The sequence below is a fragment of the Saimiri boliviensis genome, chromosome 14 (genome assembly GCF_048565385.1).
Source record: "Saimiri boliviensis isolate mSaiBol1 chromosome 14, mSaiBol1.pri, whole genome shotgun sequence".
Taxonomy (NCBI): domain Eukaryota; kingdom Metazoa; phylum Chordata; class Mammalia; order Primates; family Cebidae; genus Saimiri; species Saimiri boliviensis.
The window spans coordinates 64501911-64522048 of record NC_133462.1 but is presented as its reverse complement, the minus strand read 5'-3'; the positions used below and the strand labels follow the sequence as shown (position 1 = coordinate 64522048).

Sequence of the window (20138 nt, the reverse complement as noted above, 5' to 3'; positions counted from 1 at the left end):
TTATTTAGACATTTTTCCTATTTAAGATATTCGGTTAATTTTATATGTTTATAATTTGCATTGTAAATCTTCTAAATGTCTTTCATCTTATCAAATGTATTACTATCCTTAAAAATGATTTTCATGCATACATGTAATCCAGATTCTTCACTGTCATGTGGTCTTCCTACCACTCCACCCTTATATTTCATTGTTCTCCTTCCAGTCACTGCTCCTCATCATTCTCTTTGTTCTTGCAAAATGCCAACCTCATTTTCACCTTAGTGTCTCTGCATTTGCTATTTCCTCTGCCTGCAATGCCTCTGTCATCTTTACATAGCTGGTTTCTTCTCGCCACTTAGGTCTCTGTTTAAATACCATTTCATGGAGAAGCCTTCTCTGACCACTTAGGCTGAAATATCCCATTTCCATAAGTCACTCTCTAACATTATCATTTTATTTCATTATCTTTCTAGTAGCTTTTTTTTTTTTAAGATGGAGTTTCACTCTTGTTGTCCAGGCTGAAATGCAATGCCATGATCTTGGCTCACTGCAACCTCTGCCTCCTGGGTTCAAGCAATTCTCCTGCCTCAGCTTCCCAAGTAGCTGGGATTACAGGCACCCACCACCACACTCAACTAATTTTTGTGTTTTTAGTAGAGACAGAGTTTCACCATGTTGGCCAGGCTGGTCTCAAACTCCTGACCTCAGGTAATCCACCCGTCTGGGTCTCCCAAAGTGCTGAAATTACAGGTGTGAACCACTGTGCCTGGCTGTGAGTATCTTTTTTAAAAAAATCTTATTCACTTATTTGTTAACTTGTTATTTGTTTGCTCGCTTTAGACAGAAAGCTCCACAAGAATAGGGACTTTGTCTTATTTATTCATGCTGGACTAGTGTTTGGCACGTAGCAGTACTTAATAAATATTTGTCAAATGAATGAATAGATGATGAATGAAAGAATAGACAAATTCATGAGCATTTTCATATTTGTCACCTTTATCCCAGAGATTTCATGCCAAACAGCACAAAGGCTAATGTAGGTTCACCAGGTCTCTTGATAATTTTGTCAGTAAACATAGGCCAAATGAGTCATGATTTAAGTTATCTGGCTTGGCACTCTGTAACTGATCCTATCACTAAATTGCCAGATCTCCATTTCACTTAAATTTTGTAGCTCAGTTTGACAGAGCAATCTAATAAGTGTGCAAATAAAGTTTTAATATAAAAATGAAAGATTAGATGTGATCTTGTGATTTAGAATAGACAAATCCTTTTCAAAAGTATTTATTTCAAACCAATAGATAATATAATTACTAGCAGGAAAATTAAAATTAAAAAAAAACCACTAATGCAGAAGACCCATTCTTCCCATTTTAAAAATACTGATTTGAAAGTTCTAACCAATGCAATAATATAAGAAAAAGAAAGAAATGATATAACTATTTTAAAGTAGAGACAAAATTCTCTTTATAGATAATGATAATCTATCAGGAAAACTTAAGATAACTTTTTTAATGGACTAAGGATGGAATTAAACAAGGTACAGTTATAAAATAAACAGATAAAAAGTGATCGCTTATAGAGCAGCAATAGTTGCTTAGGAAACACAAAGGCCAAAATACAGCTAAAAAATTATAGGGAGGCCAGGCGTAGTGGCTCATGTGTGTAATCCCAACACTTTGGGAGTCCAAAGTGTTGGGATTAACTTTGAGCAGATCACTTGAGGTCAGGAGTTCAAGACAAGTCTGGTCAACATGGTGAAACCCCATCTCTACTAAAAATACGAAAATTAGCCAGGCATGGTGGTGTGTAGCTGTAATCTCAGCTGCTTAGGAGGCTGAGGCAGGAGAATCACCTGAACCTGGGAGGCAGAGGTTGCAGTGAACCATGATTGCACCCCTGCCCTCCAGCCTGGGCAACAGAGCAAGACTACATCTCAAAAAAAGAAAGAAAGAAAAGAAAAGAAATTTATGAATGTTCCTATACTGGCTATAGGTTTTTCTTTTCCTAAGAGCCAAACATGGCATTAATCTTAAATTGAGGAATATAGCTATGGATTTTAATTTAATATTTATTTTCCTATTAAAAAGCCGATCTTGTCACTTGTTCATTCAGCTAATATTTATGCTCCTCCTCTACTCCTCTATTTATAGTTCTGTACTAAGAACTACAGAGAAAACAAAGAGAAAAGAAGAAAACATTTTCTCTGCTTTTAAAGATTTTACAATCCAGGCTGGGTATGGTGGCTCACGCCTGAAAATCCCAACACTTTGGGAGGCCGAGGCAGGTGGATCACTTGAGCTCACGAGTTCGAGACCAGCCTGGGCAACATGGCGAAACCCTGTCACTACTAAAAATTTAAAAATTAGCCGGGCCTGGTAGTGGACACCTGTGATCCCTTGATCCACTTGAGAGGCTGAGACAGGAGAATTGTGTGAGCCCAGGAGGTGGAGGTTGCAGTGAGCTAAGATCATGTCACTGCACTCCAACCTGGTCAACAGAGCGAGACTCAATCAAAAAAAAAAAATTTACAATCCTGTTGGAGAGAGAAATTGTAATATATGCATGAGAAATAACTAGAAAAACATTTCTGACAACAGTTATTTGTCAGCAATATGCATCACTTATTACTGACAAAAATAAGAAAATACTTATTAAGCATCTGTAATGAGAAGTTTCCTTTGCAAGTTGTATGCGGAGTGGTGAGTGGACTTACTGTAAATATAATTAGAACCCAGTCCTTGCCATTAGTGCAAGATATTAGGGAGAATAAGACACAAATATTTGAATTATTAAGTCATTAAGCTGAACTTCGAAAGAAGAAAGAAGGCTGTCAATGAACAGATTACATGGGATTCCCAGTGACTTTGGGTAAGAAAGCATGGGACATGTTTGTGAACACAGAGTAATCCTGTTTGGCTAGAAGACAGGTAAAGATGAAAGGGGATTAGGAGGTAAGACCAGAAGAAAAGATGGGAGGCCAGGCCTCAGACGTGGTCTTGAATTCTTTACTGCAACTAATATAATCCTACATTAGTTGTTGTCAGAGAGTTTTCAAACGTTTCCAAACAAGAAAGTGTTACAGGAATATTTGATAGCAGTATTTGGGCTGAGTTGAAATGTGGAGAGACTGTTAGGAGGGTCTGTAAGGAAGCTTGAAAGACAGGGACTAGGGACCGACACTGTGCTGGAGAAGCCTTGAGAGGCACTGCAGGGGTGGGCTTGACATCCAGCAGTGCTTGGCTGGTAGGTAGTCAATAAATATTTATCAAGTGAATGAATAATTTTTCTGTCCTCCTTGTAAAGTAAGTTCTCAGAGAAGCATCTAGCTGTCTTTCAAGCACTATTTACATTTGTGATCATAAACTTCTTTGTGAGATTGTTTGCTAAGTGTCTTTTTCTCCCATTAGACCATAAGCTCACCAGGGGAAAGACCTTATCTCTCTCTTCTCTCTTTCTCTCACTCTTGCTCTTTTTCTCTCTTTGCTATATTTTTTCCACACTATATCCTCTGAATCAGGCACACAGTAGGCATTCAGTGAATGCATGTTGAATCTATAGTCAAGTCATTAGATATGGGCTTGAGAGAGATGGAGGAGTGAAAGATGATTCCGTTTTAAACCTTATTTCAATGTTAGTGGCTTGTGTTCTTTTACAGATATTAATAGGGAAGTTAGGAGGAGAAGCTGGACAAGATTATTTGTTCTCATTTTAACTGCTGCATTTGAAAGACTAGGAGAATTATCTAGATGAAGCCATCCAGGAGACAATTGAAAATATGAGCCTGAGCAATATGGCAGGCCCCCATCTCTACAAAAAAGAAAAAAGAAAAACACAAAATAGCTGGGCATGGTGGTATATACCTATAGTCCCAGCTACTTGGGAGGCAAGGTTGAAGGATCACTTGAGCCTGGGACGTTGAAGCTGCAGTGAGCCATTTTGTGCCACTGCACTCCAGCCTGGGCAACAGAGCAAGACCCTGACTCAAAAAGAAAAGAAAATATGGGCTGGACGAGGTAGCTTATGCCTGTAATCCCAGCCCTTTGGGAGGCAGAGGTGGGCAGATCACCTGAGGTCAGGAGTTCAAGACCAGCCTGGCCAATATGGTAAAACCTCATCTCTATTAAAAATACAAAAATTGGCCAGGCGTGGTGGCTCACGCCTGTAATCCAAGCACTTTGGAGGCCAAGGCGGGTGGATCACCTGAGGTCGGGAGTTCAAGACCCGTCTGACCAACATGGTGAAACCCCATCTTTAAAAAGAAAAAAAAAAATGCAAAACTTAGCCAGGTGTGGTGGTGTGTGCCTATAATCCCAGCTACTCAGGAAGCTGAGGCAGGAGAATGGCTTGAACCTAGGAGGTGGAGGTTTTAGTGAGCTAAGATCACACCATTGCACTCCAGCCTGGGTGACAGAGTGAGATCCTTTCTGAAAAAAAGAAAAGAAAAAACAATATGAAACTCTAGAACTCTGTAGAAGATTTGGTCTGGGGTAAAGATCTGGACTAGGATAACGTCTGCATGGAGGTGTTAATTGAAACAGTAGGGGTACTTGAGATCATCAGAAAGGAAATACAGAAATACAGAAAATGAAGAAAAACTGGGTTGAGGACAAATCTTGGGACATACCTGTGTTTTCAGTAAGGCACAGATGAGTCAACAAGGAGAGAGAAGTAAGTTAGCGAGAGGGGAGAGGCAAACTGTATTCCAGTTGCTCCAAAGATAAGGGAAGAAAATTTTCAAGGAAGTAGTCAGCAGCTGCATCAAACTCATTAGAAAGAGTAGCAAGGATAAAATTCAGGAAAAGCTATTACACAGGGGTGAGCAGTTTCAGAGTTTGCATAAGTGTGGAGGGAGCATGTGAAGTGAAATGAGATTTAAATGGACAAGATATGAGATAAAGGCAGTAGATACAGATTACTCTCTCAAGAAATTCGGTGGGAAGGGGTGGGAGGAGAAAAAACCGACAGCGTTATCTGACTTGTTGTTTTTGCAAACACCCATTATTAAGTAAATAATTTGCCCAAAGTATTGAAACTACACACCAGTCGAAATTGGGATCTATGTGTCACATAGCTTCTCATGATATGTGTATGTTCCGTTCTCCACGGCCAGTCAACAAACACTTGCTAATGACCTCCTAAAGCAGCAGTGGAGACTGGGAGTATGGAAGGAGTTGCAGAGGTGTAGATATGAGGGGTAAGAAAACACAAATATGTAACACTCACCTTTTTGGAACAGGAGGAAGGAAAAGTACTGTGACAAGGGCAGAGTCAGAAGTAATCAACTGGGTTCACCAACATCATCGACCGTTGTTCTGTGCCAGGTTTGGTATCTGGGTAAAGGAAGAATTGCTGGGAGGGATGAATCAGGTCTCTGCCTAATGGTGATATCAGTCTACTTGTTACCCCTGGAGGGTGTCCAGGTTCTTGGCGTTTTGAACAAAGAATTGGACAAAACGCACCAACAAAGCAAGGAAAGAATGAAGCAACCAAAGCAGAGATTTATTGAAAATGAAAGTACCCTCTACAGGGTGGGAATAGGCCCAAGCTTAGGGGCTCAAGAGCCCTGTTACGGAATTTTGGGGGATTTCAATACCCTCTAGAGGTTTCCATTCGTTACTTGGTGTACACCCTATTTAAATGAAGAGGATGAAGTTATAAAGTTCTTTACTCGGCGTATGTCCTATGTAAATGGAGAGGATATTTCCTGTCAGAGCTGAAGTGTTTCCATATGGTTTAGTTCTAGGAATTCCTTATGTACCCTGTCTCCAAATGCTGCTCTTCTGCCTCAGACTGACGGGTTCTAAACTGGAATAATGAGGGGCTGGAATAAAAAGGGAGGTATCCATTTCTAAGCGGAATTTGAAGGTTGGCTTGAAGGAGTCAGAGTGTGAAAAAGAAGGCAACCTTCAGCCTGGGGACAGACTTGAAGACAGCGCCAGCATGAGGACTGCCTTCTGGGGGCAGTGAAACTGCCTGACTGCAGAGCCCTAAGGGCAAAGGAGGTTACGAAAGTGATCCTGAAAGCCATTCGCTGACCTGGGGAGGGAGCTGCCCCTCCTTAAAGCCTGAAGAAAAAGTTTATTTCCTGCTCCTTCTCTATTGCTCCCACATTATTTCTCTGAGCTGGAGGTGGAAATAGACTTCTGTGTCGTGATCACACTTCTAGTTAGGTAAACATTTTCCACCAAAATAAAATAAATAAATACAATCTTTATAAGATCCAATCTTCATAGATCTTCACAATGTATGATATTCATGTGAAGGGCACTTTCTAGACCAGGCAATATCCAGCCACGCACCTTTTTACAACAGGAGGAAGGAAAAGCTCACCATCGTCATCAGAATCAACCCACTCTCTCACCCACTGACTGCAAGGCGGATGCAAACAGCCTTCCCAGATGCCCTGTCATCTTGTATCATCTTTGTCATGAGACCAAGGACGGTGTCCCTCAAAGACACATGTGACTTCAGACCTTCTCCTGCCACGTAGCCCTCTTTATCACAGTTGTAGTTTTAAAGAAACTGGTTGAACTTTGTCCTTCTTAATACCACTTTATGTCAGACCCTTTTCTTAAGAGCCACTTAATTTCTAATTCTCAGCCTGTTTACTCCATGATGAAAAGCCTGAAGATATAAGGAAAATAGACCTTCCGAAACTTAAGGAGAGCACAGTTATAGAGTGACTTTATAGTTCTACAGAGGGTTGTTACTTCCTCAGGGCAAAATAAAGGGAAGCAGAAAAAAGAGATCCACTGAGGCTGAGGTCTGTAGGTGCAGACAGCAATTTAGAGGACCAGTGGGAATTCAACTATGATATTCCAGAATGATTATCCTTGGATAATCATGCAGTATTTTGCACATCTTCCCTGATTAAAAATTTACTAATAAGTACAAATTTGCAGAAAAGTCCCAAGGGCTTGGAAACTGTGGAATCGGTATGAGATATTCACAGAGGAATGGGAAAGGATCCTGTCATCCAAAGACTGTAATATCCATGAAATGGATGAGCTAACAGCTGCTCTCTGGAAAATCATGACCACTCCAATGGACAGGTCAGGCTCATGAGTTTGAAGCATCCACAACATGACATTTCCATCCACTCTGACTTGGAAACCAGCTTTTGGAAGCTCTCTGTCTAGAAATAGACTAGTTCATGTTCACTTGGGAGTTTTAGTCTATAAAATCAGGGAGCAGATATAGGAAAATGCCTAATATCTAGGAGCAGAAACAATATAGTCTTCTTAGGCATCTCAGTGTACTTATCTCAACTGTTCTCTGTAGAAGGGACTAAGTGGGTATGTATTTGTTTTTAATTCTTCAGACTTAACCAAACGATTTATATCAATGACTGGAGAACAAATGGTGTAGTTGTGCTATGGTAGTAAGTCCTCTGGAGAGAGATGCAAAGAACAGTATCTTTTGTCATAGCTGTTTTTGGCAACTGTAGCCCCATGGCTCAGGTATACAGGTTGCTGTGAATGAGACGAATGATACACTTTGTTAAAATTAGCCACGGTTCCCAGGCAGAGTTTAACAGAAACTGAAACCAGGAAGAATTCTCACTTTCATTTACAACATGACGTTTCCTGATTCCTTTACTTTATTTTTTTCTCCTTTGAGGGTACAACAAAATACAGTCATGTTTGGTATTGTCAGGGAGTGGTTCCAGGACCTCTGCAGATACCAGAATCCTCAGATATAAAAAGCACATCCTTCTGTATACTTTAAGTCATGTCTGGATGATTTGTAATGCCTAATACAATGTAAGTGCTAAGTAAATAGTTATTATACTGTATTGTTTAGGAAATAATGGCAAGAAGAAAGTCTGTACATATTCTGTACATGCGTGCTTTCTTTTTTCCTGATTTTTTTTTTTTAAATCTGGGGTTGCTTGAATCCACAGATGCAGAACCCATGGGTTAGGAGGTCAGACTTATTTGGGATAGTCAACCATAGAGACTCAGGGTTCTTCCTCACTTTGTGTTATGAGTTTTTCACAGGTGGTCCATGTTTTCCAGGGGAAGCAGGACCAGAGAGAAGACTATGTATATATATATATATATATATATATATGTGTGTGTGTGTGTGTGTGTGTGTGTGTGTGTGTTAATCCCTCAGTCATTCACCCTACCCAATCACCACTAACCTCTCCATTCCACAGGCTACCCAATGACCTTGTGTTATTTATTTTCTCCCCAAAGTTGGTGCTTGAAGTTTATCTTAACCCAATTTCACCTAGATACAAGTGTTTTTGAGAAGAAAGCCCATTTCTAAACATGAGAACTTGAATTTTTCTTTAATGATTCAAAATTTATCATCATTTGATACACTTGCTTTTTCTCTATGTACATTGTTAAAACAATGTTTAATGTTAAATGTGAACACATTCCCCCTTTTAAAAAGTATTCGAACATTAGAGATAAAGCTGAGCGCTCCATTCCTATAATACCATTATTACTCCTACCTCCACCCACCTCCTTTCCATTTCTTTCTCTCCTCTCCCTAAGTGCCATGTATAATCAGCTTTATACGTAGTCTTACAGTCCTTTAAGAAATGTTTTTACATCTGTGTACAAAGGAAATATGCATTATTGATTTTTATTTTTCAAGAAATTGCATTTTTCATACTATCTAAATCTAGAATGTTTTTTAAATTGCACTTTAGGTTCTGGGGTACATGTGCAGAACATGCAGGATTGTTGCATAAGTACATACATGGCAATGTGGTTTGCTGCCTCCATCCCCCTGTCACCTATATGTGGCATTTCTCCCCTGTTATTCCTCCTCAACCTCCCTACCCCCACTGTCCCTCCCCTATTCCCCCCCAACAGACCCCAGTGTGTGATGCTCCCCTCCCTGTGTCCATGAGTTCTCATTGTTCAACACCCACCTATGAGTGGAAACATGTAGTGTTTGTCTTTTAAATCTAGAATTTAGGAACCAGTGGAGATGTAGAAGGGGACAGGTTTGCTCTGAGTGAAGCTTTCCCCATTCTCAAAAAAATAAAAAGGGGGCAACTCTTGGGTTTGCTTCAACCATGGAGTCAAGTTTGGAGTCCTGGAGCTTTACCTTACTACCCACTTCAGTGGGAGCTTGATAAATCCACAGTAGGAGTCTCTGAGAGATTACTGAGGTTGTCAGCTACTGTTTCCACCAGCATAAAAGTAGATGTTTTATGTAACATAAAAGCCATGTTCCTCTTCTCTTGGGGTTATTACGAGAATTGTGAGTCAAGGTGTTTGGCAGTACCTGCCACGGTGCTTCTTGAGGGTTTTCTTGGTCTGAGAGCCTCTGTGATCTCGCAGAGATTCCTACTGAGGATTTATCAAGCTCACACTGAAGTGAGTGGTAAGATAAAGCCCCAGGACTCCAGACTTGACCCAGTGGCTGAAGCAAACCCAAGAGTTGCCCCCTTTTTATGTTCCTTGAGAGTGGGGAAAGTCAGAGCAAACTTGTGCCCTTCTACATCTCCATTGGTTCCTATAATCTAGATCTGGACAGTAAGAAAAATTCAACTCAACTCTTTGTCAGCTTCTCCTTGAGCTGCTGAAGGCACTCTTTCTCCTGAAAAGTGCTTGTGATGCTGCAAGTGCAGAGTGACACATTGTCTTAGTATCCCGAGGAGTACAGCTAATGGGAAATGACTTCAGTTTACTGCATCTTCTAGTAATCCTGTGATGCCATCGCAAAACAAAAAGCACATGACTACTCGTAAGCCCACTGCACCTGAAAAAGAAATTGGATTCTACTCGGAAAAATAGGCTGTAAAGCTAATCGCTCTGATCCAATAACGTGGCCCTGCAGAGTGGCATCATCAGCCCAGAGACACAGAAAGGAGGAGGGAGGGCAAGGAGGAAGGGAGAGCACTCGGGCAGGCAGCTGCCCAGCTCTCCAGACACTCAAGCCAATAAAAAATTCATAAGGAGATGTTTTATAGCCAATGTCTAATACCCCTGCTGGGTCACAAGCTGATCTGAGCCAATCAATAGTATTCATCATCCTGAAAGGAACTAGTGATTGCATGTTGATGAGAACTGGGAGGTTTTCCAAGCCAATGCCAGTTTCTGGTTACTTGGTATGTGTCACCCTTAAAAATATAGAACTTATTTTGAAAATGGAACCTAAGACCTTTTAAAAATTACAGAGTGGAGAGAAGGAGAGATACTTTTTAAATCTAGGGGGAAGGGATGTTTTGAATTCTTTTTAAAAGTCAACCCAAGGACTGCTTTTTAAACTGGAACAACTTTTTTGTTTCAATCAGGTGACCATTCCTTGTATATGATTTCTTTTTCCTTAGCTCCAGAATTTTTTTTTTTTTAATAACAGTATCTGAGATAAACTTCTTCAAATACAAATGGGAATGTATGACAATGAAGTCATAACAGTGAAAGTAAATAGAGTCAGCTTTATCATTACATACCACTACATTCCAGGTTTGTTTTTTGTTTTTTGTATATTTATTTGAGACAGTTTCCCTTTTGTTGCCCAGGCTGGAGTGCAATGACGCGATCTCAGCTCACCCCAACCTCTGCCTCCTGTGTTCCAGCGATTCTCTTAACCTCAGCCTCATGAGTTAGCTGGGATTACAGGCATGCACCACCATACTCTGCTAATTTTGTATTTTTAGTAGATACAGGGTTTCTCCATGTTGGTTAGGCTGGTCTCGAACTCCCAACCTCAGGTGATCCACCCACCTCGGCCTCGCAAAGTGCTGGGATTATAGGCGTGAACCATCGCAACCAGCCAATTTTATTTTTAAAATAATAGGATGAACAGGAGAGGAGGAGGTCAGTGGGATAAGGAGAGGTTCATCCTTTCCCTTGCAATGGTATCAGGAAAAAGTGATGCCTGCATATTTGTAAGCAAATAAGATCTCTTTTCATAGCTGTAAAGGTGCCGTTCAGAAATGTGTTTGAAATACAGAAAAGTAAAGCAAGAAAATGAAAATCATTCATGAGTCTCACATCCTGAAAAATCTACTTAAGATGGTGAATTTTATTCTAGTCACACACACAGACACACACACACACGCACCTCTTTACCAAATTGGCATCTTGGTATATAGAGTTTTATATTCTGAGTTCAATGTATATTTATTTTGTAATCATTTTCACAGCTCAAAACAGTCAGATGTGGCATTTTATTGTCCAATTAGAACTGTATTAATGGAATGTGTCATGAGGTGCCATTCCTCTATTGACAGACAGACTGTGCATTTTTAAGCCCCAGGACTTTGTGGATCATGGCCTGCCTGCCATCCCACCTCTGTCCACTGAACCTTCCTTGATGTTTCATTCCAATGCTAACTATACTGAAGCCTCTTCCATTTTCCTGGTTGGAAATCACTGGGGAATCAGAGGGGTGGAGTCAGGGGGTTGTGGGCCTTGGAAGCTGACAAGCTTGGGCTCCATACCTGGAGCAATGCTTACCAGCTATGTGACCTTGGGACGCTTTCTAAGTTCAGTTTCCTCACTTGTAAAGTGGGGTAATACTCCCTAACTTCAAGTGTTAATATAATGATTGAGACGAATGTATGTGTTTGTTTTCTCCTCTCCACCCTTTTTTGGTTTTCTGGTTTCTCTCCAGGGCAACTATAGAGTAGTGGTTAAGAGTTTAGGTGAACTTGAGCAAATAACCTAGTCTCTCTGTGTCTCAGTTTTTTTTTTTTGGTTTTTTTTTTTTTTTTTTTTTTTTAATTTAATTTTATTTTATTTTATTGCATTTTAGGTTTCGGGGTACAGGTGATGAACATGCAAGATTGTTGCATAGGTACACACATGGCAGTGTGGTTTGCTGCCTTCCGTCCCCTCACCTGTATCTGTCATTTCTCCCCATGCTATCTCTTCCCACTTCCCCACCCCCGCCCCTCCCCCATTTCCCCCCAACGGACCCCAGTGTGTAGTGCTCCCCTCCCTGTGTCCTTGTATTCTCATTGTTCAGCACCCGCCTATGAGTGAGAATATATGGTGTTTGATTTTCTGCTCTTGTGTCAGTTTGCTGAGAATGATGGTTTCCAGGTTCATCCATGTCCCTACAAAGGACGTGAACTCATCCTTTTTGATGGCTGCGTAATATTCCATGGTGTATATGTACCACATTTTCCCTATCCAGTCTATCATCGTTGGGCATTTGGGTTGGTTCCAGGTCTTTGCTATTGTAAAGAGTGCTGCAATGAACATTCGTGTGCACGTGTCCTTGTAGTAGAATGATTTATAATCCTTTGGATATATACCCAGTAATGGGATTGCTGGGTCAAATGGGATTTCTATTTTTAGGTCCTTGAGGAATCGCCACACTGTCTTCCACAATGGTTGAACTAATTTACATTCCCACCAACAGTGTAGAAGTGTTCCTATTTCTCCACATCCTCTCCAGCATCTGTTGTTTCCCGATTTTTTAATGATCGCCATTCTAACTGGTGTGAGATGGTATCTCAATGTGGTTTTGATTTGCATTTCTCTGATGACCAGTGATGATGAGCATTTTTTCATATGTTTGTTGGCCTCCTGTATGTCTTCTTTTGTAAAGTATCTGTTCATGTCCTTTGCCCATTTTTGAATAGGCTTGTTTGTTTTTTTCTTGTAGATCTGCTTTAGTTCTTTGTAAATTCTGGATATCAGCCCCTTGTCAGATGGGTAGGCTGCAAAAATTTTTTCCCATTCTGTTGGTTGCCGATTCACTCTACTGACTGTTTCTTTTGCCGTGCAGAAGCTGTGGAGTTTGATTAGGTCCCATTTGTCTATTTTGGCTTTTGTTGCCATTGCTTTTGGCGTTTTGGTCATGAAGTCCTTGCCTACACCTATGTCCTGAATGGTTTTGCCTAGATTTTCCTCTAAGGTTTTTATGGTGTTAGGTCTGATGTTTAAGTCTTTAATCCATCTGGAGTTAATTTTGGTGTAAGGTGTCAGGAAGGGGTCCTGTTTCTGCTTTCTGCACATGGCTAGCCAGTTTTCCCAACACCATTTATTAAACAGGGAGTCCTTTCCCCATTGCTTGTTTTTGTCAGGTTTGTCGAAGATCAGATGGTTGTGGGTATGTTGTATTTCCTGTGAGGCCTCTGTTCTGTTCCATTGGTCTATATCTCTGTTTTGGTACCAGTACCATGCTGTTTTGATTACTGTAGCCTTGTAGTATAGTTTGAAGTCCGGTAGTGTGATGCCTCCTGCTTTGTTCTTTTTGCTTAGAGTTGACTTGGCTATGCGGGCTCTCTTTTGGTTCCATATGAAGTTTAAGGTGTTTTTTTCCAGTTCTGTGAAGAAGGTCATTGGTAGCTTGATGGGAATAGCGTTGAATCTGTAAATTACTTTGGGCAGTATGGCCATTTTCACAATGTTGATTCTTCCTAACCATGAACATGGAATGTTTCTCCATCTGTTTGTTTCCTCTCTTATTTCATTGAGCAATGACTTGTAGTTCTCCTTGAAGAGGTCCTTTACTTTCCTTGTTAGTTGTATTCCTAGGTACTTTATTCTCTTTGTAGCAATTGTGAATGGCAGTTCGTTCTTGATTTGGCTCTCTTGAAGTCTATTACTGGTGTACAGGAATGCTTGTGATTTTTGCACGTTGATTTTGTATCCTGAGACTTTGCTGAAGTTGTTTATCAGTTTCAGGAGATTTTGGGCTGAGATGATGGGGTCTTCCAGATATACAATCATGTCATCTGCAAATAGAGACAATTTGATTTCCTCCTTTCCAATTTGAATAGCCTTTATTTCTTTTTCTTGCCTGATTGCTCTGGCTAGAACTTCCAGTACTATATTGAATAGGAGTGGTGAGAGAGGGCATCCTTGTCTAGTGCCAGATTTCAAAGGGAATGCTTCCAGTTTTTGCCCATTCAGTATGATATTGGCTGTTGGTTTGTCATAAATAGCTTTTATTGTTTTGAGATACGTTCCATCAATACCTAGTTTATTGAGGGTTTTTAGCATAAAGGGTTGTTGAATTTTGTCAAAAGCCTTCTCTGCATCAATTGAGATAATCATGTGGTTTTTGTCTTTGGTTCTGTTTATGCGGTGAATTACGTTTATGGACTTGCGTATGTTGAACCAGCCTTGCATCCCCGGGATGAATCCTACTTGATCATGGTGGATGAGCTTTTTGATATGCTGTTGCAATCGGTTTGCCAGTATTTTATTGAAGATTTTTGCATCTATGTTCATCATGGATATTGGCCTGAAATTCTCTTTTCTTGTTGAGTCTCTGCCGGGTTTTGGTATCAGGATGATGTTTGTCTCGTAAAATGATTTGGGAAGGATTCCCTCTTTTTGGATTGTCTGGAATAGTTTCAGAAGGAATGGTATCAGCTCCTCTTTGTATGTCTGGTAGAATTCCGCTGTGAACCCATCTGGACCTGGGCTTTTTTTGGGTGGTAGGCTCTTTATTGCTGCCTCGACTTCAGACCATGTTATTGGTCTATTCAGGGTTTCGGCTTCTTCCAGGTTTAGGCTTGGGAGGGTGCAGGTGTCCAGGAATTTATCCATTTCTTCCAGGTTTACTAATTTATGTGCATAGAGTTGTTTGTAATAATCTCTGATGATGGTTTGGATTTCTGTGGAATCTGTGGTGATATCCCCTTTATTGTTTTTTATTGCATCAATTTGGTTATTCTCTCTTTTCTTTTTTATTAATCTGGCTAGTGGTCTGTCTATTTTGTTGATCTTTTCAAAAAACCAGCTCCTGGATTTATTGATTTTTTGAAGAGTTTTTTGTGTCTCTATTTCCTTCAGTTCTGCTCTGATCTTAGATATTTCCTGTCTTCTGCTAGGTTTTGAGTTTTTTTGATCTTGCTCCTCTAGCTCTTTCAATTTTGATGATAGGGTGTCAATTTTCGACCTCTCCTTTCTTCTCATGTGGGCACTCATTGCTATATATTTTCCTCTAGAGACTGCTTTAAATGTGTCCCAGAGATTCTGGTATGTTGTGTCTTCGTTCTCATTGGTTTCTAAGAACATCTTTATTTCTGCCTTCATTTCATTGTTTATCCAGTCAACATTCAAGAGCAAGTTGTTCAGTTTCCATGAAGCTGTGTGATTCTGAGTTAGTTTCTGCATTCTGAGTTCTAACTCGATTGCACTGTGGTCTGAGAGACTGTTTGTTATGATTTCTGTTCTTTTGCATTTGCTGAGGAGTGATTTACTGCCAATTATGTGGTCAATTTTAGAGTAGGTGTGATGTGGTGCTGAGAAGAATGTATATTCTGTGGATTTGGGGTGGAGAGTTCTGTAAATGTCTATTAGGTTTGCTTGTTCCAGGTCTGTATTCAGGTCCTGGATATCCTTGTTGATTTTCTGTCTGGATGATCTGTCTAATATTGACAGTGGGGTGTTAAAGTCTCCCACTATTATTGTGTGGGGAGTCTAAGTCTCTTTGTAGGTCATTAAGAACTTGCCTTATGTATCTGGGTGCTCCTGTATTGGGTGCGTATATATTTAGGATCGTTAGCTCTTCTTGTTGCAGTGATCCTTTTACCATTATGTAATGTCCTTCTTTGTCTCTTTTGATCTTTGTTGCTTTAAAGTCTATTTTATCAGAGATGAGAATTGCAACTCCTGCCTTTTTTTGCTCTCCATTTGCTTGGTAGATCTTCCTCCATCCCTTTATTTTGAGCCTTTGTGTATCCTTGCATGTAAGATGGGTTTCCTGGATACAGCACACTGATGGGTTTTGGCTTTTTATCCAGTTTGCCAGTCTGTGTCTTTTGATTGGGGCATTTAGTCCATTGACATTTAGGGATAGTATTGTTATGTGTGATTTTGATACTGTCATTTTGATGCTACCTAGCTGTTTTGTTGGTTAGTTGATGCAGATTCTTGATTGTGTTGATGCTCTTTTACCATTTGGTGTGTTTTTGGAGTGCCTGGTACTGGTTGTTCCTTTATAAGTGTAGAGCCTCTTTCAGGAGTTCTTGTAGAGCAGGTTTGGTGGTGATGAAATCTCTGAGCGCTTGCTTGTTCACAAAGGATTTTATTTTTCCTTCGCTTATGAAGCTTAGTTTGGCTGGATAGGAGATTCTGGGTTGAAAGTTGTTTTCTTTAAGGATGTTGAATATTGGCCCCCAATCTCTTCTGGCTTGTAGGGTTTCTGCTGAGAGATCTGCTGTGAGTCTAATGGGCTTCCCTTTGTGGGTAACCTGACCTTTCTCTCTGGCTGCCCTTAGCATTTTCTCTTTCATTTCAACCTTGGTGAATCTGACAATTATGTGCCTTGGGGTTGCTCTTCTTGCGGAATATCTTTGTGGTGTTCTCTGTATTTCCTGGATTTGAATATTGGTCTGCCTTGCTAGGTTGGGGAAGTTTTCCCGGATAATATCCTGAAGAGTATTTTCCAGCTTGGATTCATTCTCTTCATCACATTCAGGTACACCTATCAGACGTAGATTAGGTCTTTTCACATAGTCCCACATTTCTTGAAGATTTTGTTCATTCCTTTTTGTGCTTTTTTCTCTGTTCTTGCCTTCTCTTTTTATTTCATTGAGTTGATCTTCGACCTCTGATATCCTTTCTTCTGCTTGGTCAATTCGGCTGTTGAAGCTTGTGCATGCTTCACGAAGTTCTCGCGTTGCGTTTTTCAGCTCCATCAATTCACTTATACTCCTCTCTATGCTGTCCATTCTCGTCAGCAGTTCGTCCAATCTTTTTTCAAGGTTCCTATTTTCTTTGCGTGCGGTTAGAACATGTTCTTTTAGCTCGCTGTAGTTTCTTACTACGCACCTTCTGAAGTCTGATTCTGTCATTTCATCACTCTCCTTCTCCATCCAGTCTGGTTCCCTTGCTGGTGAGGAGTTGTGATCCCTTTTAGGAGGAGAGGTGTTCTGGTTTCGGGAGTTTTCATCCTTTTTACGCTGGTTTCTTCCCATTTTTGTGGGTTTATCCACCTGTTGTCTGTCTCTGTCCCAGGGAGTTGGAGCTTTATGAGTTTCCGTTGCACTACTGCCTTTTTTGATTTTTCTTTCAGGTCTGACCCGCCCAGCTAGCAGCACGCCTAGCCACTGCCTGCCAGCAGGGGCTTTGCTGAGCTGCTGTGGGCTCCGCCCAGCTGCCCTGAGCTCTTCCCTGTAGTCCTTTTTATATGGGCGTAGTTAGAACTGTCTCGGCAACGGTGGCCCCGCCTCTGTTATGGCGGACTCTCTCTGTTGTGGGAGGTTGCCTCGGCAACGGCGGGTTGCCTCGGCAACGGGGGCCTGCCTCCCTAGCGGTGGAGAGTCTCAGTAATGGCGGAAGCCCCTCCCCCACCGAGCCGGGCCGTCCAGGTTCAGCTGTGCTTGGTTTGAAGGGCTCAACCCAGAGGGTTTCCAATTACTGTTTTTGTTTTCGTTGTTGTTGGGGGTGGAAGGCTGGGACCAACCGAGCCTGATCACCTGGCTCCCTGACTCAGAGTCTTTTAAGTTGAACGACCCCGCGTTCCGGTCGCTTGTTGAAAAGGCGCCGGGATCTCCCGTACTGCGACTCACGGAGTTGGCTCGAACTGCGGCGCCGGCTCCTGGCGGATTTTTTGCCTATGAATCTCCTGGCCTGACTCGCTATTTCAGATGAATGGCCCACTCTGCCGTCTCAGGGCTCTGCTCGCCAGCTAAGAGGGCTCCCAGACCAGTGGCTTTTGTATGGAGAACCGCAGCAACAGGGAGTGGTCACAGCAGCCGCGCGGACGGAATCAGCCCCACAGGGGCCAAAACAGCCGCACCGGCTGGGACTGCGACACTGGCGACCCCTCTGCCTGGGTATCTCCTGGTCTGTGGGCAATAAGAGTTCGTCTGTAAATGCGGCGTTCACTCACCCTCTGCACTTTCACTGGGAGCTGAAGTCCTGAGCTGTTCTTAGGCGGCCATCTTCCCAGCCCAGTTTCTTCATCTCTATTATGAGGATAATAGTACCCATCTCTGCAGGTTTTTAGGGAAAATTAAACCAGATGATCAACATAAACTTTTTTTTTACTATAAAAATGCTTTAATAGAGGTTTCTTCACAGAATGCAACGTGAAGACACAGAGACCATCAAGTGCACACACAGTGAGACATGGCGACCGGGGAACAGCTGTCAGTGAACAAAGAGTTCGCACCGCTTCCATCGTTTGCCAAGTAATAGAAGGCTGTTACTCCTCAAACCACCCCTCCTCAGCCATGGCATCCTGGTACCACTGGTGCCTGGCATAAGTCGGAGCACAGTCAGTGTTGATTCTTCTTCTCTTATAGTCTTACAGGCCCTCACATGGGTGGTCTTTTATTGTCATCAGAACGTGGCTTCCCAGTGGACAATAAGGTCTTTCCTGCTGGCTGCCTCTTGGGGTCTCTGTCTGATGAGCTTCTGAGCAACCCAATGCCTGGGACCCGGCCCTTCTTCCCTGCTGGCCATAACCTTGCAGAGAGCTGTGGTTTCTGGGATGTCCTTACAATCTCTACTTGATGGGTACCCTGGAATGGAGGAGCCCTTCTGAACTAGTGGCCTGAAATGGGAAGAGACTTCTAACCATTGCCCAGCAGCTGGGTATCAAATCAAAGAGGAACGTCTGGCTGTGCGAATTGACTCTGTTCCCAGAAGAAGGCCCTGAGAAGAAGGCCTTCTCCAAAAGTGCCACATACGATCAGCTTTGTACATAGTCTCATAGTCCTTTGAAAAAATGCTTTTACAGCCAGGCGCAGTGGCTCACGCCTGTAATCCCAGCACTTTGGAGGGCTGAGGCAGGCGGATCACAAGGTCAGGAGTTCAAGACCAGCCTGACCAACATGGTGAAACCCCATCTCTATTTAAAATACAAAAACTAGCCGGATGTGGTGGTGTATGCCTATAATCCCAGCTACTTGGAAGGCTGAGGCAGGAGAATTGCTTGAACCTGGGAGGCAGAGGTTGCAGTGAGCTGAGATTGCACCACCGTACTCCAGTCTCGGCAACCGGCTGAGAGGCCATCTTAAAAAAAATGCTTTTACAGCTGTGTATGTCCAAAGGTAATATGCATTGATTTTTATTTTTCAAGAACTTGCGTTTTTCATACGGTCCAGATCTAGAATTTAGGAACCAATGGAGATGTAGAAGGGGACAGGTTTGCTCTGAGTAAATCTTTCCCCATTCTCAGAAAAAATAAAAAGGGGGCAGCTCTTGAGTTTGCTTTAACCACAGGGTCAAGTCTGGAGTCCTGGGGCTTTACCTTACCACCCACCTTGACCTCTGAGTGTCCAGATAACCTCTAGCCACTCACCTGGCCTCCTTGGGCCTCATTTCATCATGGGCAACATGAGAGTAACTATCCCACCTTGCAGGATTTTTTTTCTGCTTCCGTGAGTTTGCATGAAGCATCTGCAGGACAATTCCAGGTCTGCTCCCAAGGCTCTAAGGCTGCTGGGAGGGGGTTAGAGCTGCAGCTGTGCTATGACCCAGCCAGTACCAGTGCAGGGGAGGCAGAGCATGCTACCGCTCGCTTAGGAACCCAGGCAGGTCGCTGGCATCAGGCACCAACCCTGGCTGGCAACTGAGGCTGCTGCCTCTGGCCTGCCTGGCTCAGAGGCTGGCCAGACCTGGGCCTTGCGGTGGATTTAGCAACTGAGCTGGGGAAGTAGAGAGAGGTTGAAAAGCGAGGAGGCGGCTGGCGTCAGAGGCCAAAAGGATAGGAAACCAGGCTGGGTGAGGCTTGAGCACTCAGCAGGATCCTCAGGCAGGGGATAAAGGTTTGGTCTTCTTTTTCTCAAGGGCAGGTTTGGACTCTTCATTTGTGTGTGGTGACTCATCTCCACAAGGAGGCCTTGCGGCTCTTTGCCGACGTTCTCCACGGTCACCCAGATCTCCATCCTCACTCTGTTGTATTCACAATGGCTCCCTAATGCCATGGCAGGCCCCTCAGCCTGGTCGTTTTCAGGAGCGAGAGGTACTTACCCCTACACATGCATTCCTCCTTCTCACACCCACCTGGCTGTCCTCTCTGGAGCTTTCTCATTGCCAAGTCCTGTCCTCAAATCTTGGGGTTCATCTTTACTTGGAAAGTACATCATGTTCATTATTATCCAGCTAATCCTCCAAGCCTGTATTCACACTTGCATCTCAAGGAAATTTGGCAGCACAGTGCCTCCCACCCTCTCCCAGCTGCCCTCTGACCACAGTCACCTCTGTACCAAGCCGTGTGCTTACTTGGGCTGGGGGTTGCATTTATTCTTCTTTCTGTCCATCACA

General features: G+C 42.4%; 1 long non-coding RNA gene across 17 annotated transcripts in view; it reads left to right on the top strand.

Annotated features, from left to right (window-relative positions):
- The window catches only part of LOC104651754 (uncharacterized), a 48055-nt gene that overhangs the window by 15734 nt on the left and 12183 nt on the right, over nt 1-20138 (top strand). For 7 of the 17 annotated variants that reach the window (XR_012513545.1, XR_012513555.1, XR_012513546.1 and 4 more), the window contains one exon: nt 17949-20133. The exons of 2 other annotated variants lie outside the window; for them this stretch is intronic. This is a non-coding gene — a long non-coding RNA (uncharacterized LOC104651754). Of the gene's footprint in view, nt 1-636; nt 11777-17948; nt 20134-20138 lie in introns of those variants that run through there. 8 more of the 17 variants (XR_012513548.1, XR_012513543.1, XR_012513549.1 and 5 more) reach the window with 8 other exon arrangements.